General features: G+C 42.9%; 1 long non-coding RNA gene across 2 annotated transcripts; it reads left to right on the top strand.

Moving 5' to 3' along the window:
* The first annotated feature begins 566 nt into the window (after window positions 1-566).
* Window positions 567-10,453, top strand: LOC119441042 (uncharacterized). Of its 2 annotated transcripts, XR_005189747.2 has the most exons (5): window positions 567-1,385; window positions 2,712-2,889; window positions 4,762-4,847; window positions 7,541-7,617; window positions 8,902-10,453. It is a non-coding gene; the product is annotated as an uncharacterized LOC119441042 (long non-coding RNA). The 2 variants fall into 2 exon arrangements; XR_007465552.1 differs by lacking the exon at window positions 7,541-7,617 and having other exon boundaries at window positions 573-1,385.
* The last annotated feature ends 3,537 nt before the right edge of the window (window positions 10,454-13,990 follow it).

The following is a 13,990-nucleotide window of genomic DNA, read 5'->3' on the forward strand; positions in this document are numbered from 1 at the left end:
GCACTATAGTACACTCTTAAAAAAAAGAGAGTCAAAAGAGAGTCACGACTACCTCGACTCTCTTTTTTCAGACGCTGACTACCTTTTCTTCCAAAGGTAGTCACGAAACGAAGTCGGGACTCGCGCATGAAATGGAGGACTCCCATGAAGGGAGTCAGTGATAAGCACCTTATCCAATCAACCAATGTGGATTCATTGGATCACTCAATGAAATAGTTGGTTGACTATACCAAAGAAAACACAATGCAGGTTAACTATAGGCGCAAAAAGTAAAACGCATTTCATGCAGTGCTTCATTACTGAATTATCAACATAGCAAGAAATGCAAATTGTTTTTTTTAATATTCAGTAAGAAATCACAGAAGCAGGATGGCACAACGCCAACTTGATAGTGAAAACACTGGATGGTATTTATATACAGCGCGGTTTACATACATATCTGTTTTGTATTTAAAGATTCCTCAAGGGAAGCAATAAGGGGCGGAAGTACATAAATATTGATTTAACATGCATAGAATAAAAAAAGGAATGAAAATATAACATGAATATACACTCAATGTCAATGAAAAACAAACTATGAAGTCCACCAAGTTGCACGCGGAACTCATCATTCACTGAAGCTGATGGAGCGTACCGAGTAGAGGTGCACAGCTATTTGTGTCGCCTCCTAGTAAACACGATTAATTCGGGTCGTGTACCAGTGAGCAAAAATAATAATTAGCAATTGAAGGTTGTTTCTCTAATTATCTTTGCAACACATCTTTATTTATGTTTACCACAATGTTGTAAATAAAACAAAATAATATATAAAAAACCAGTCATGGGTCTTATGACCCACTCTAGCCTGCTAAAGCATAGCCTCTGAGAACTGTTTCAAACGCAGCGGTGACGGCGTAAGTAAAATGGGCTTGCAGTACAGAAAAAAAGCACAACCTTCGAGACTCACAATTACTTTCACGGTCGTTTGCGGTTTTGATGCTCGTAGTACAGTGGTTGGTTTGTGGCTTTCGCATTTACTTCGACTTTGGATACGCAACTGTGAAAAGCGCGGCAGCGGTAGCAGCGGTTAGTCCTCAGAATCCGAAACCACGGCGGCGGTTCTTTATTCCATGATGGCGGCAAGCCTGCGACCGTCGAAACGCGAGTGGGATTTTCCTCTTGCGTCCGTTGCGCCTGTGATACCCGACAACTGTAGCAGCATGTCATCTGATCCGACTTCAACTGAAGGCTCGCCGACTGATGCGGAAGCAGTTTACTTCGTTTCGCATGGGCCACCAAAGAAAATTGTGAAGTTCACAGGCGCCCGGAAGCTCGCCGACCTTCACGAAAGTGTGCGGATGGGTGGGTTCGCGCACCGGATGACATGCAACGATCTCCTAATACAGGTGAGCATGAAGGTTCTGCGTGTTATGGAGTGTAAAGATGATTTGGTCACTGTTTGGTTCGTATGGGCAAAATACCAACAGTATGCGTAGTGGAAATGTCGAGCACGAGTAGTAACTGTTGAGTTGTTTCACGTTTACCTGACAGTCCGAGTGTTACGAAATTGCCCTATGTCACTTCACTGTGCTGCCAATTACAAATATTTTCGGCTCGTCGCTGACATTGACACGTGAAGCGCATACTTGCCCTTAGGAACGCATCGTTGCTCAACTTAAGTTTTTGCCTAGGGGAGAACTGGAAAGGAAACTAAACGTTTTCGGGACTTCCGTCTTCTGAAAACTTTTGCGGTTGGGTTACTACTGATTTGAGCTCAGGTGTGCAATCGCTTCCCTGTTAGATGGGGAAAGGTGAAGTACTAACAGCTTCAAACAATGTAATGGTGCTTTAGTTTGTGTAACCGGTCGTAGTATGCCATAATCTGCAAATTTCTGTAGCATTTAACCAATGAACAGACAAGACGAGGAAAACAGGAGTGTTGTCTGCCTTGTTATTTGTTTGCTGCAGTAATCCTGCAGTAATAAAGTTAAATTCAACCAACCCAGGAAAAACATTCATTGACATTTTCTGCAACAGGACTATGAAAACGTTGTGCAATCAACTATATGGTTCTATCTTTGGGAAATCATCTATTCCTATATACTGATTGTTGCTGGCATTGCTAAATAAGCTCAAACTTGTTTGCTCAATGTGTCCTGCACTTAGCTCACATATGGGCCGCAGGATTAGTGTTGTGTTGTGCTGTTATGGCTTTAAATAACAAACCTATTTGGGACACTACAGCAACCATAGAAAAAGGCTAAAAATTAATCAATGCCTGTTCAGTGTCCACTGGTTCAAACCTACTGATAAACCACAGGTGTATGCTTTCAGGTCAAAGATCGGTTCCCGTGCTATGTCAACATGAATGAAAGCGCAGCAGTGCATGATGGGGTGTTGATTAACTTATTCGTCTCCCAAAGCCACTCTGAAGCATCAGAGGCACCAAAACAGCTGTATGCTTATCCGTATGTCTTATCCAATCTGTACTCGTTAACTCTGTATGACTAAAGTCTGTCATATGCTGGAAGGATAAAATAACGGTATTTGAGCAATACTTTAAAGGGGTCCTGAAACACTTTTCTAAGTAATCATAGAATATCATCACTATTAAATTACGTCACCTCAAAAATTTCCTCCCACAAAAGTTTTCGAATCCTTCAAGGACAAGTGAAGTTAGACATAATTATCGCACCGATAAGTGGTTTTTTGTCTCCTTTCATTTCCACTAGCATGCTGGAAGCTGCACAGGGGAGTTGGCAAGGGGGCACAAGGAAGCAATGCCCCGTTGCTGTCCGTAGGGTGAACGCAAGGCGGCTCGTGGCAGCCGCAATTTCTACGCTGCGCTTTTCATCTCTGAAGCCATGCGCAGCAGCGTGCAGTCGTCATGTTTAGAAAAGCAGTGCAAAGGTGAAATGGCTGTTTTGTCTTTTTGAGGTCAAATACATATATATATTTTTTGTTTATTTAACTCAAATGAGCAATAATGGTATTAATGAGAATGTTCTTGCGATCACGAAATCAGCCAATAGCTGTTGTGGGTCTAGCTGCTTGCGATGACACTGCATAACAACTATGCTTAAGTGAGAGCAAGCAATTTTTAACTGCTTTTGCACGAGATTGTGAATTCTCTGCTGCATGTCGTGTAATATTTTGTTCACATTCCCACAGGAGCCTCGTTAACAGAGTGGCAATGCTTTCTTACTATGCACAAAGTGTTTCAGGGCCGAATTAAAGCTTTGTTACTAATGAAAAGGCATTGAGATGTTTAGATAGAAAGACAATGAGGTTAGCCAGTGTAGACTGGCTGCACTTGGGCTCGAAAAGTGCAATGTGCTCAATGCCTTCTGGGCTGAGAATGCTCTCGACCAGTGTCTATAGAGCGTTCGGGTATTTTGAAAATTGTGGGTACAGCTGTTAGGGGGGGGGGGTTAGACGTTGTTAGGCCCAAACCGTAAATTTCTGATTTTGCGTTGTACTGATAGCACATGTGTATAGCTTTCAAAAAATATAAAACACTTGGCTATATGCGACTTCTAAACCACTTATTTAATTCATTATATTTGTAGCGTCGACTGTAACGTGGGCATGACCTGTCGTCGAGACTTAAGATGATATGAAGTTTCCATCGTATAAAAACGTCTTGCATTAGACAGTATTTTTGGTTTTGGTTTGTGACTTTTTTTCTTTTTCTAATGCATTTTACAGCCCTTAGGGAGCTCTTTGTAGCTCTCATGCGTTCCTCTTGCTTTTGTTTATGTTGGTGTGTGCTTTTCATAGGGCACGTCACATCTGTGAAGGACCTATTTCATGCCTTTTAGTGTTGCTGATGAGGAAAACACATACATTGATACGAAATTGAAAGTTTTATTGCAACCGCTGCAGTGAAAGCGTACTAAAGCATCTGGAGGTCACTCCTGTACATTTTTGTTTTTCCATGTGGATGCTATCAACAGACTCATGGCGGGTAAAAAAGCAATTTCAAGCTAAAGCTGAAGCATAACAGCACTGAAAGGACTGCAGAAAGAGAGGGAAAGACTACTGGTAAAGTTTAGTATGAAGATGACTAATCGTGGGATGTATCGATTAAGCAAGCAATTTGACACATCTATTCGCACATTTCTCAGAATGCGATGTTTCGACTTAGTCCCTTTTTCTAAAAAAGCAGCTGGGCGTTCGTGAACTAAATTTTGTGTACATGTCAGCTAGTGCCTCGTACAACTTTTCAACTGGAAGGAATATCTGCATGCTCATGGAACTTTAGAAAACAAATAAAATGCATGTCATATAGTGGCAATTAGTGACATGCTGTACACTCACGATAATTGATCAACAACTAGCTTAATCAGCCGCCCTACTAATTTCTTATAGAAGATGCTTCTTCAAATTGGTATTCATGGCTAATTTCCCCTTGTGTGCATTTCTTAGTAGTAAACTCATTTGAAGTAATAAAATTCTTTTATAATCTGTTTTGGTGAAAGTATTGTTAGAGTGTGAACTCTGGTCATCATCATCCGTTTATCTTGGCTATTGCAGGTCCAAAGGATATACTGTTACCCCTCTCCTGTGTCAAACCCATCCGATAAATTTTATAACCTCTGTCTCGTCATGCACCTAATGCTTTCATAGTGCAGTTAACCGAACAAATTCTCCCATCTGATGAATCACAGTTCACCTGCTGGATATTTCATGGAAATGGTTGCACTACAGTGCTGTTGCATATTGTTTTTTTTTGTATATTGTTTTATGTAGAAGGCTTATGCACACTTTTGTAAACATCAGGTACCCGAATAAGCTGTACAACATTGCTGCAAGGTGCCTTGGTAAACCAGTACCCAGCCCTGAGGAACAGATTGGACTCTGGCTATGTAAGAGCATTTCCTTGTAAATTTCCTTCATTTTGATTTCTTTGGCACGTTTAAAGGTTAAAATATGCTGTCAAAGTCTTTCTTAGCACTTCGTAATATTTATGGCCATTGTTTCTCGCAACTGTTCTCGTCTGTGTGCTTGTCATTGAGTATACATGCTGTGATCTATAAGCTTTGCAGCTTGACTAAATTTGAAGATGCCAACAGCAGCTCTGCATCTGAGGTGCAATACGGCCACCTTCTGTAAAATTAATTGCATGCTCAGCTAAATGTACAATTGGTTGAACAATATATTTTGTACCTGTAGTCATTTATGCATAAAAATTCAATCAGTTATTTCTGTAACTATGATGACTAGCCTGATCTCACTTAAATGTTCCTGCTACAGGTTGAATTTTTTTTCGGCTGAGTTTGCTTTGTATGTACAGAAAGTTTGTTTAAATTTGGAGGACACACACAGTCATGAGTGAAAGGAATAAAGTGATGTTGGTCACAAGCTATTTTTCAGCATTAATTAAGGAAGCCACAATGCTATTTGAATATGAAACTTATTCCCAGTGAATAGCTTCTGTTGACTGCCAAGGAACCGTGGAGTGCAGTACAGCAGCAGTATGGTAGCAATGTAAGATCTGCTCACAATTGATTGTTTACATGGTGTTGAATTGAAACGTGCTACTGAGTCACGAGAAAGCACAGCAGAAAGGAAACAGATGATACCATTTTTTTATTGTAGCACGTTCATGCATTTCACTTCGACATTTATAATGAACTAGCCCCAAATTCAGGTGGAAATAGCGCTAAGGATACAAAGTGAAAGCGCATTGAGAAAATTACACGTTGCACTGAGTATTTTTTCTTGCGTCCTCACATAATCCGAGTGTGTCCACCTGAATAGGAGTAACAAACTAGCAGATATGTTCACATTACCTTGGCCCATCCTTAAGCTTTCTGAAGTTAGCATTACATAATTCTAAGGAAACTATAACTTGAATCAGTGCCTGTACAGAATGTTTTTCAAATACGTAGTTATTGCTAGTTTTTCTTAAACAAAAAAGAACAATGTAATATAATGAGCAAGGTTTTCATGTTTGGTCCAACCATTGAAAGGCCAAGTGAACCACAGCGGAAATTAAATGTGGTTTTATTGAACTGTAGAAGTCATAAAAAAATATAAAAAAGATAACTTGCCACTGGTGGGAGCAAAACTCACATCTTGCAAATATAGCATGCAATAGTCTACTCATTGAGCTGTGGTAGTAGCTGTCCTCTCATTCACATTCTTGTGGATTTGTGTATGTGTACTAAATGTGGCCCAGCACCAAACTCATAATCATGGCAGAAGATGTGGCACATACTTTTACCTGCAACCATCACAAAGGAGATGACCCTTAGGAGCAGGCAGCAGGCCTATAAGTCTTTGCATTCATAACAGCATTGATGCCTTCAGGTAGTATACAGTGCCATCTGCCTGCTCTTAAATGTCATGTACCACATGACGCCTACGGTTCAACGAACATGCTGCAGCGTCAGCCATGGCCTTGAGTGGTGCTAACAGTTCCAGTGCCATATCTAATAAACATAACAAATGCGGAATGAGGTGAATGGGAGAATAACCTTCATCGTGCTTAACTGATACAGGCTCACATGTGTAATGCATATGACGTGGGTTTGCCCTCAGTGGTGGCAAGTTGTTTTTTGCCTACTTTCTTTTCCAATGTTTAGTTATTTTACATTTCAATAAAATCACATTTAATTTACCCTGTACTTTCCATGGCCTAATTATCTGTTGGCTGCATACAGTCTTGATTAACAAAAATCTGGCCCATTTGTTCCACCTATTCATGTTTGACCCACTTGCAGTACACTTCCATAAGCATCACCCATTAAATAGCCGAACACATCTTGCGAATATCCTTTTTTGTAGATAGCTATATGCAGTTAGCTGCTTATAGCTGTCTATACCTACACAGGAGACCCTGATCATGAGAAGAAATTTACAGAAAAAAAATTGGGTTAGAGTGCATATGGCAGGCATTGTCAAATGCTTACTGGGAGCTTACCACTGCCGTTGAAAAGTATACAACCATTGCATTCTACCAGTGCTAACATATGGGCCAGAAACTTGGAGGTTAACAAAGCTCGAGAACAAGTTAAGGACCACACAAAGAGCGATGGAACGAAAAATGTTAGGCCTAACGTATCAGAGAGCAAACGGGGATAGCCGATATTCTAGTTGACATTAAGAGGAAGAAATGCAGCTGGGCAGGTCATGTAATGCGTAGGATGGATAACCGGTGGACCATTAGAGTTTCAGAATGCATACCAAGAGAAAGGAAGCGCAGTCGAGGATGGCAGAAAACTAGGTGGGGTGATAAAGTTTGTAAATATGCAGGCGAAGGTTGGAATCGGCTAGCGCAAGACAGGGGTAATTGGAGATCGGAGGGAGAGGCCTTCGTCCTGCATTGGACATTTATATAGACTGATGATGATGATATGCAGTTACTATTTATTCACTACCCATTCAGCATTGAATTGTGCCACCGAAATTCCCTAAGTGGACTGCTGTATGATTGTATGAATCTTATAAGCTGTTGCTGCTGGCAGTTTTATACTTGCTAGTTTACTTAATAATTACAAGCAGCGAAATTGGTCAGCAGCTGCAGCCCTTTCACTGCTGTAATTTTTCTCTTCAGATGCAAAAGGCGTGAGCGCCATCATGGTTGTACCATTTCTTGTCAATGAGCAAGGGGACGACATGTTCACAAAAATGGTTAGAACTTTGAGCTGCTTACACGACCAAGTACACAGTGTCAGTATGAGGCAATTGTCAATATGTACAGGGCCCAGAATATTTCGCTGCGCCTGTTCAAAGAAAGGTTTTGCACCCACCGCTACACCGTTCTTGCTCAAGTTTTGCGAAATGATTGCATTTTAGGGCTGCTTCGTTTAGTATGACATTTACTACAGTTAATTGCCTGGTATTAATAAAAAAGTGCAAATTTGCCTTCGCTTGTGGGGATGTGAGCTGCTGCAACGATGGCGCTACCATAAACATGTGTCGCCGGCAGCTGCAGAATGCAGGCGATCAGGGACGTTTGCAGTGTGTTCATGAGCGGGCAACACACAGTAAACCCAGTGGTAAACATCCTTGACCGGCTGCTTTTTGCAGCTGCCGGCAGGCGGCGACACAGGTTTATGCCAGCGCTGTCGCCGCAGCAGCTCGCATCCCTGTAAGTGAAGAAAAATTTGCACATTTTTCTTAAAAACCAGGCAGTTAACTTTGGTAAGCGTTATAATAAACGAAGCCGACCCCAAAATGGGATTGTTCTGCAAAACGTGAAGAACAGTGTAGCGGTGAGCGCAAAACCTTCTTTTGAACATGCGCAGCATAATATTCAAGACCCTGTATAACTGTGGGGAAATTTCAGAGCTAGAAAACCACCAAGATAAACAATTCGAGTATAGCCTTCAGTTAAAATGAGATAATTTTGTTAAACTTGATTATTAAGGCTTAAGAAGCGTCAAGCAATTAATCAGTGTGTGCAGGCGCTTTATGTGTGGCATTCTATTTACTCAAGTTATTAGTGGTACTTTTTGTTGGGCTTTGAAAGCAATGAAAGTAACCAGAGAAACCATTTATGCTCTCTACCTAATGGACATTATCAAAGCAATTAAATATGTCAAAGTGGCAGATCAGATCACATGACAGAGCAAATCTTGTGCAACCATCCATGGCTGCACATATGATCTTGCAAAACCAAGTTATGAAAATTGAACTGCAGCTTATGGTAATCTTTTTTTGTAGCACAATAAAATGGGTACTTACTGCTTTTGAAGTAAAAGCTTAGAACTGTTCTAATTTTCTGGTAATATAACAAACCATTTTTGCCTACTTCAAACAGAAATTAGCAATTTTGGTCTTTTTCTCTGCGTGATTTTTCATTTCGGCAACATTTACCTAAAATAAAAGTCAGTTCTTTAGAACCTTGTCGCAGAGCAACCCGTATTGTTTTTGTGCACCAACAATTTATGTATTTATATGTTTGCTTTGCAGACGCCAGGACAGGAGTTTGCCCACGCCACATTGCTGTACACTGGCGACAACCGCATCTCTTCCAAGGCCCTGTGTGTGAAGTGTGGATATGTATGTGTAGATGTATTGGACTTCACTTCCGGTGTAACGGGGTTATTTTTATTTTCCATGTACTGGGGCTTTCAACATCGAATACATCAGCTCTGCGGAGCAGACACTCTCATTGCTGCAACACATGATTGAAACGAAAACGACAAAACTAGGCGCCAAGTCCCAACAGCTTTAATAGCACGGTTAACTGCTACAACTAACAAAATCACAGCCAGTGCTGAGCAGGCTGAGAAATCTGACTAAGCTACTAAAGTCATCTTGAAATGCACCTTCCTGTATGCACTTAGCCTTTTTTGTTTCTTTTTTTTAACGCTCAGGCTATTTTGGTGTTCGTAGCCTTGGATTATGCAGCTGAGTAATACTGCCAATAGCTAGTCAAACCTCGAAAACTTTATTGTGTTTAAATGTTATTCATAGTTTTTGTATTGTGGGACATAAAGCAAACACTCACCAATAATATTTTAAAAAATAGTGAAATTACAAGAAATTGTATTTCGGAGCCAGTATGGGTCCTTTGTTCCCAAATGACAGCAGAGGCAATGGTTTGGTTCTGTACAGGTGAGATGGCGGAGAGCGCATGCATAGATGACAGGCAGATTATCGTGTGACCTTCCTATCGCTTAGCACGTCATCTGAATATGCAGTGATTATAGTAGTAATTGCATCGCTAATATTGCAGTGGCTATTATCGATGCCTAGTGCTAGTGTATAGAAGGCCCTGTTTTCTCTTGGTGTTCGGATAATGCGTCGGAAATAAGGTTGCTTTTAAAGAGCTAGTGCTTATCCTGCTTTGGGTGCTTCTTAACGTTGCCAGATTGACAGTGAATTACATTTTTTGCATGTGAATATGTACATGGAGCCAAGTTAGTTCAATCTTCCAAAGGGGTCCTTCATGTACACCAGTTCATCACATAGCTTGCTGGAAGGGACATGTGCCACCCAACCATTGCAGTCATTCAACACTCTGGCAAAAGTCTCGCTCATGCCACATGCATACAGGATGGTAGCACGCTTGCTTTTCTTGCTTACCACTTAGCGGATGGGCGCTGAGGCACGATGTTCTTGCTCACTTGGCAGTTTTAGCGGCTGGCCATTACATTGCGTGTCATTTAGCATCAAGATCAACTCTGCTTTTTGCCTTGTATGACTTGAGCAAAGACCGAAAAGCGAGGTTACTAGTGATGAGGCGGCCAACCTTTGTGGCCCTTGTGGTGTACAGAAAGAACATCTAGGTATTTTGACATGTGTGGGTTTGCGATGAACCCTCGTGGCAAGGCCATTGGTGATTCGTTCCTTGAGAACATCAATGGATGCAGTGTACCTCTTCTCTCAGGCTCTTCGTGTGCTGTAAACTGATGCTTTCCTTACAAAGTTAAGTGCTTTTTGTGATTGCTATATGTACTCTCACTAAAGGTCACTGTGATGTGCGCATATTTTATTGAATAAAATTTGTACATGTTTTAACTGTTGTGTTGTTCTTTCAGATCTGAACCGAAGCAGATCGAAATTTGACACAAACACGGAGGCAGTGCTAATGGAAACATTTAGAGGTGAGACAGCAGTCTTTTTTTGAGAAATTGGATGATAGGATGGCCAAGAAGTAGCACTTTTGAAACATAATGTGATGTACTTACTATGCAAGCTACACATGGATTTTTAAGTGGTATTATTCGTCATGCCCTGTTTTACATTTATCTGGTCTTTAGGCATATTAATTTTCTTCTACTGGCATCGATGTTGTATCATTGCTTTGATATGGTGAAATTTTAAATTTGTCGTTAATTATCAATATTGAAATTTAATTATTCTGCCCATGTATGCCTCTATGGCATATTGAAATAAACAAGCCCTTTGTCATGGCAAAGAAATAACATTCTTGTTCAAGAAATAAATTTTTTTCTCAAATACCTGAAATGCTATATTACATAACATTGGACATATTAGCGCTGTTCAGTTTGCCTTGTACACCACATCCCCCCCCCCCCACAAAAAAAACATGCTGAATGTCGCAACTGACTCAAGGTTGGCCATTGATTCCAATTTAGCAAATCAGATTGCTGTCTTCTGTTTTTACCAGGTATGATGCTGATACATTTGAGGTTATTACATATGATAGTGAAATTTTGGCTCTTGGTGTTTAACTCTTTGTGATGCTATGTGCTAACTGTTTTTTTCGTTGTCGCCTTAAAAAAGACAAGTCCACTTGTCGAAACGTTGGCTCCTGCTTTCATCTTGTTCTCATTTTGCTCAGTGTTCTTTTAGTTGTTTATAGTTTTGCAGTTTATTATAACATCTAATGGTGGCTGAGAGCTGCTGAATAGCTACGCGTTTGTTGCTTACACAAATTAAAATCTATATGTAGCGAGCTTCCATATTAGCTTAGAGATAGTCATTTGACTCCCCAGGCAGAGGTCACAGCAGCTGCTGTGAAGGGTCTGGTTGAGTACCAGGAGCTAGTTTCACCAATTCTTACCATGGTAGTCATGTACACCACCATTGTCAGTCAATTCACTACCCTAGGAAGGGTCATGGTTGCCATTGCAAAGGGGTTCCATTGACTACCAAGAGGTACTTGCATCGACCACTAAGATAGTCGCATGAACTCTTGCCATGGTAGTCATGTACACCACCATTGTTTGTCAGTTGTCAAATGACTACCCTAGGAAGGGTCATTGTTGCCATTGCAAAGGGGTTCGGCTGACTACCAAGAGCTACTCGCGTGGACCACTGAGGTAGTCGCATCAACTCCTGCTTTGGGAGTAATACATACTCCTCAGTGCTCCTTGAGGGAGAGAGTCACCGGTACTGCAAGAGAGTCGCCGGTACTGTAATTCCAAGAGAGTCTATGTTACCACCCAAAAAGTGGTCATATGTGTGACGAGCAGATACACCTCAAAAAGAGTCGGTTGAGACTACCTTTTTTTTAAGAGTGTAATGCTTATTTCTTGATATGCTTAACCGCTCAGTCCTTTTTGTACAGTCGTGCTAAACGCGTCGAAATGCATCAGTCCTGCTCGGCCGTCCTTGCCTCAGCGCATGAAACAAGTGCACTGGGCAAACGGTCGGTATCGGAGTTGTTTTTTAACTTATCAGGGCTCGATTCGACACGAAATTGGTTTGTTCCCCGCGTTTTTTCGCAATTTTCATCCGCAGCTTGCCGCCGGCCGACACTCGTCAAATTGCAAGGGCCACTGCTATATCGGCTGCAATGCCCAAGCCGAAGGCCCCTCATGTTGTCCGACCGTCCGGACGTGACTACCCTGATGGCGTCAGGACGGCCCGCTCGGAAGGTTTAACCTATTCTGCCTTTTCGGCTGATGGTGACTCCCTCATTCGGGACGCTCCGCTGCCCGGAGGGTATCGCGATCCGCCCGCCGAGAGGGATGCCCCACTACATCTATTTTCCCTCCTAATGAACCAATTGGCAGTCCGCCAGCGTCAGTTTTTGTATCTACCGCTGTACCCAATTCTGATCAGGACATCACTAAATCCATGCGCCGTATTGCCGATCGCCAGAAAAAAAATCACCCATATCCTGTTTGATTTTTCTGCAAGGTACCTGATGGTTTTCGATCCCAGATTGTCACATGGCTGGCTGAGATATTGCAGGACTGTTAGGATGTGCGCGCGTACGCCTCACACCAGTCTGGCCGAGTTGACGAGTTGCGTAACCAGCTTCGGCTGGCGCGGCGCCAAGCTTGCGTTGCGCCGGTGGCTGCTGCGCGATTCCTTCCTCGGCCAGGGCGTATGTACAAGCTGTGAACTCTGGCCTGCCTCTTCCATCGTCAACGGTTCGCCAGGCTTCTTTACCGGCTCCCAGTGCTGTCCTGCAGGATGACCCCGGCTTGGCTGTCCCTTCTCGTCCTGACGTTGGCTACAGGAGAGAGCGTGCTTAGATTATGTTTCGCACGACGATCGCTCCTTCCTCAGCACCGGCGCGTGACGTTGCGACGCTTTTAAACTCTAACCTCACCCCCGTAACTGAAGGGATTCGTAACGTTAGCATGAACTATACCCGACATGGAATCATGGTATTCCCGGAGGATGAGCAGTCTCTGGATCGGCTTAAATCCACGACTGCTGCCAACCTCTGCTGCCATCTCAGTACGAGTGGCTGTTAAGCGCCACCCTCATGTCCGCGTATCCGGTGTGGACCCAGTCATCACTGGTCATAACCTAATTAGCGCGATTAACGCGCGCCACCCGACCTTACAACTCAATCCCGACTCGTGTCATGTTCAGGTGTCGTTCTGCGAACGACGTGGTAATTATACTCGCGTGCTTGAGGTTGATGCGGCCGCTTTCCGCTCCCTCGTTGCTCGTGGAAGAATATTGATTGGTTGGACCTCGTTCGCTGTGCCTGAAGATGTGCACATTATGACCTGTACATTCTGCGCCACTTACGGTCACTCCAGACGTGCCTGTCGCATAAACGTGCCTGTCGCAGACGTTCCTGTCGTACAAAATGCGCTGGTTCACACCTTGAGGAAACATGCTCGGCCCGTACGGGCGACGCGACGGTGACGTGCGCCGAAGGCCGTCGGCTTCATCGGGCATCGTCGCACCCGACTAGGGATGCCACGTGTCCGGTGCTGTTGGAGCGGATCGCGTGTATGCGTATGCGCACCGGTTATGGGTAGCCTCCCCTTCACTCCCCTTCACTCCCCTTCACCAGTGTCTTACGGGTCGCGCGGTGGCTCCCTTTGCGGAATCGCTTCGATGCTCGATGTGCTCGCACGACATTTTCTTCCCCGTGTTTGCTCAGAACGTCAGTATCTACGTGCCACCGCGCGACCCGTTTCCCCTTCCCCTTTTTGTCGGGTACGCGTGCCCCTCCGGCTTGCTCGGTCTTTCTGTTTTTACTTTAGTTTTTTTTTTCTTCTCATTCCTCACACTTCCTTGCTTCTATGTGCATTATTCGTTAATTTCACTTGTCATCTTTGTTCATTTTCTTTACTACTCCGCTACTCTCATCCTACCTTTCCTTTTGTCTTTCACT

The sequence above is a fragment of the Dermacentor silvarum genome, chromosome 2, assembly GCF_013339745.2.
Source record: "Dermacentor silvarum isolate Dsil-2018 chromosome 2, BIME_Dsil_1.4, whole genome shotgun sequence".
Taxonomy (NCBI): Eukaryota; Metazoa; Arthropoda; class Arachnida; order Ixodida; family Ixodidae; genus Dermacentor; species Dermacentor silvarum.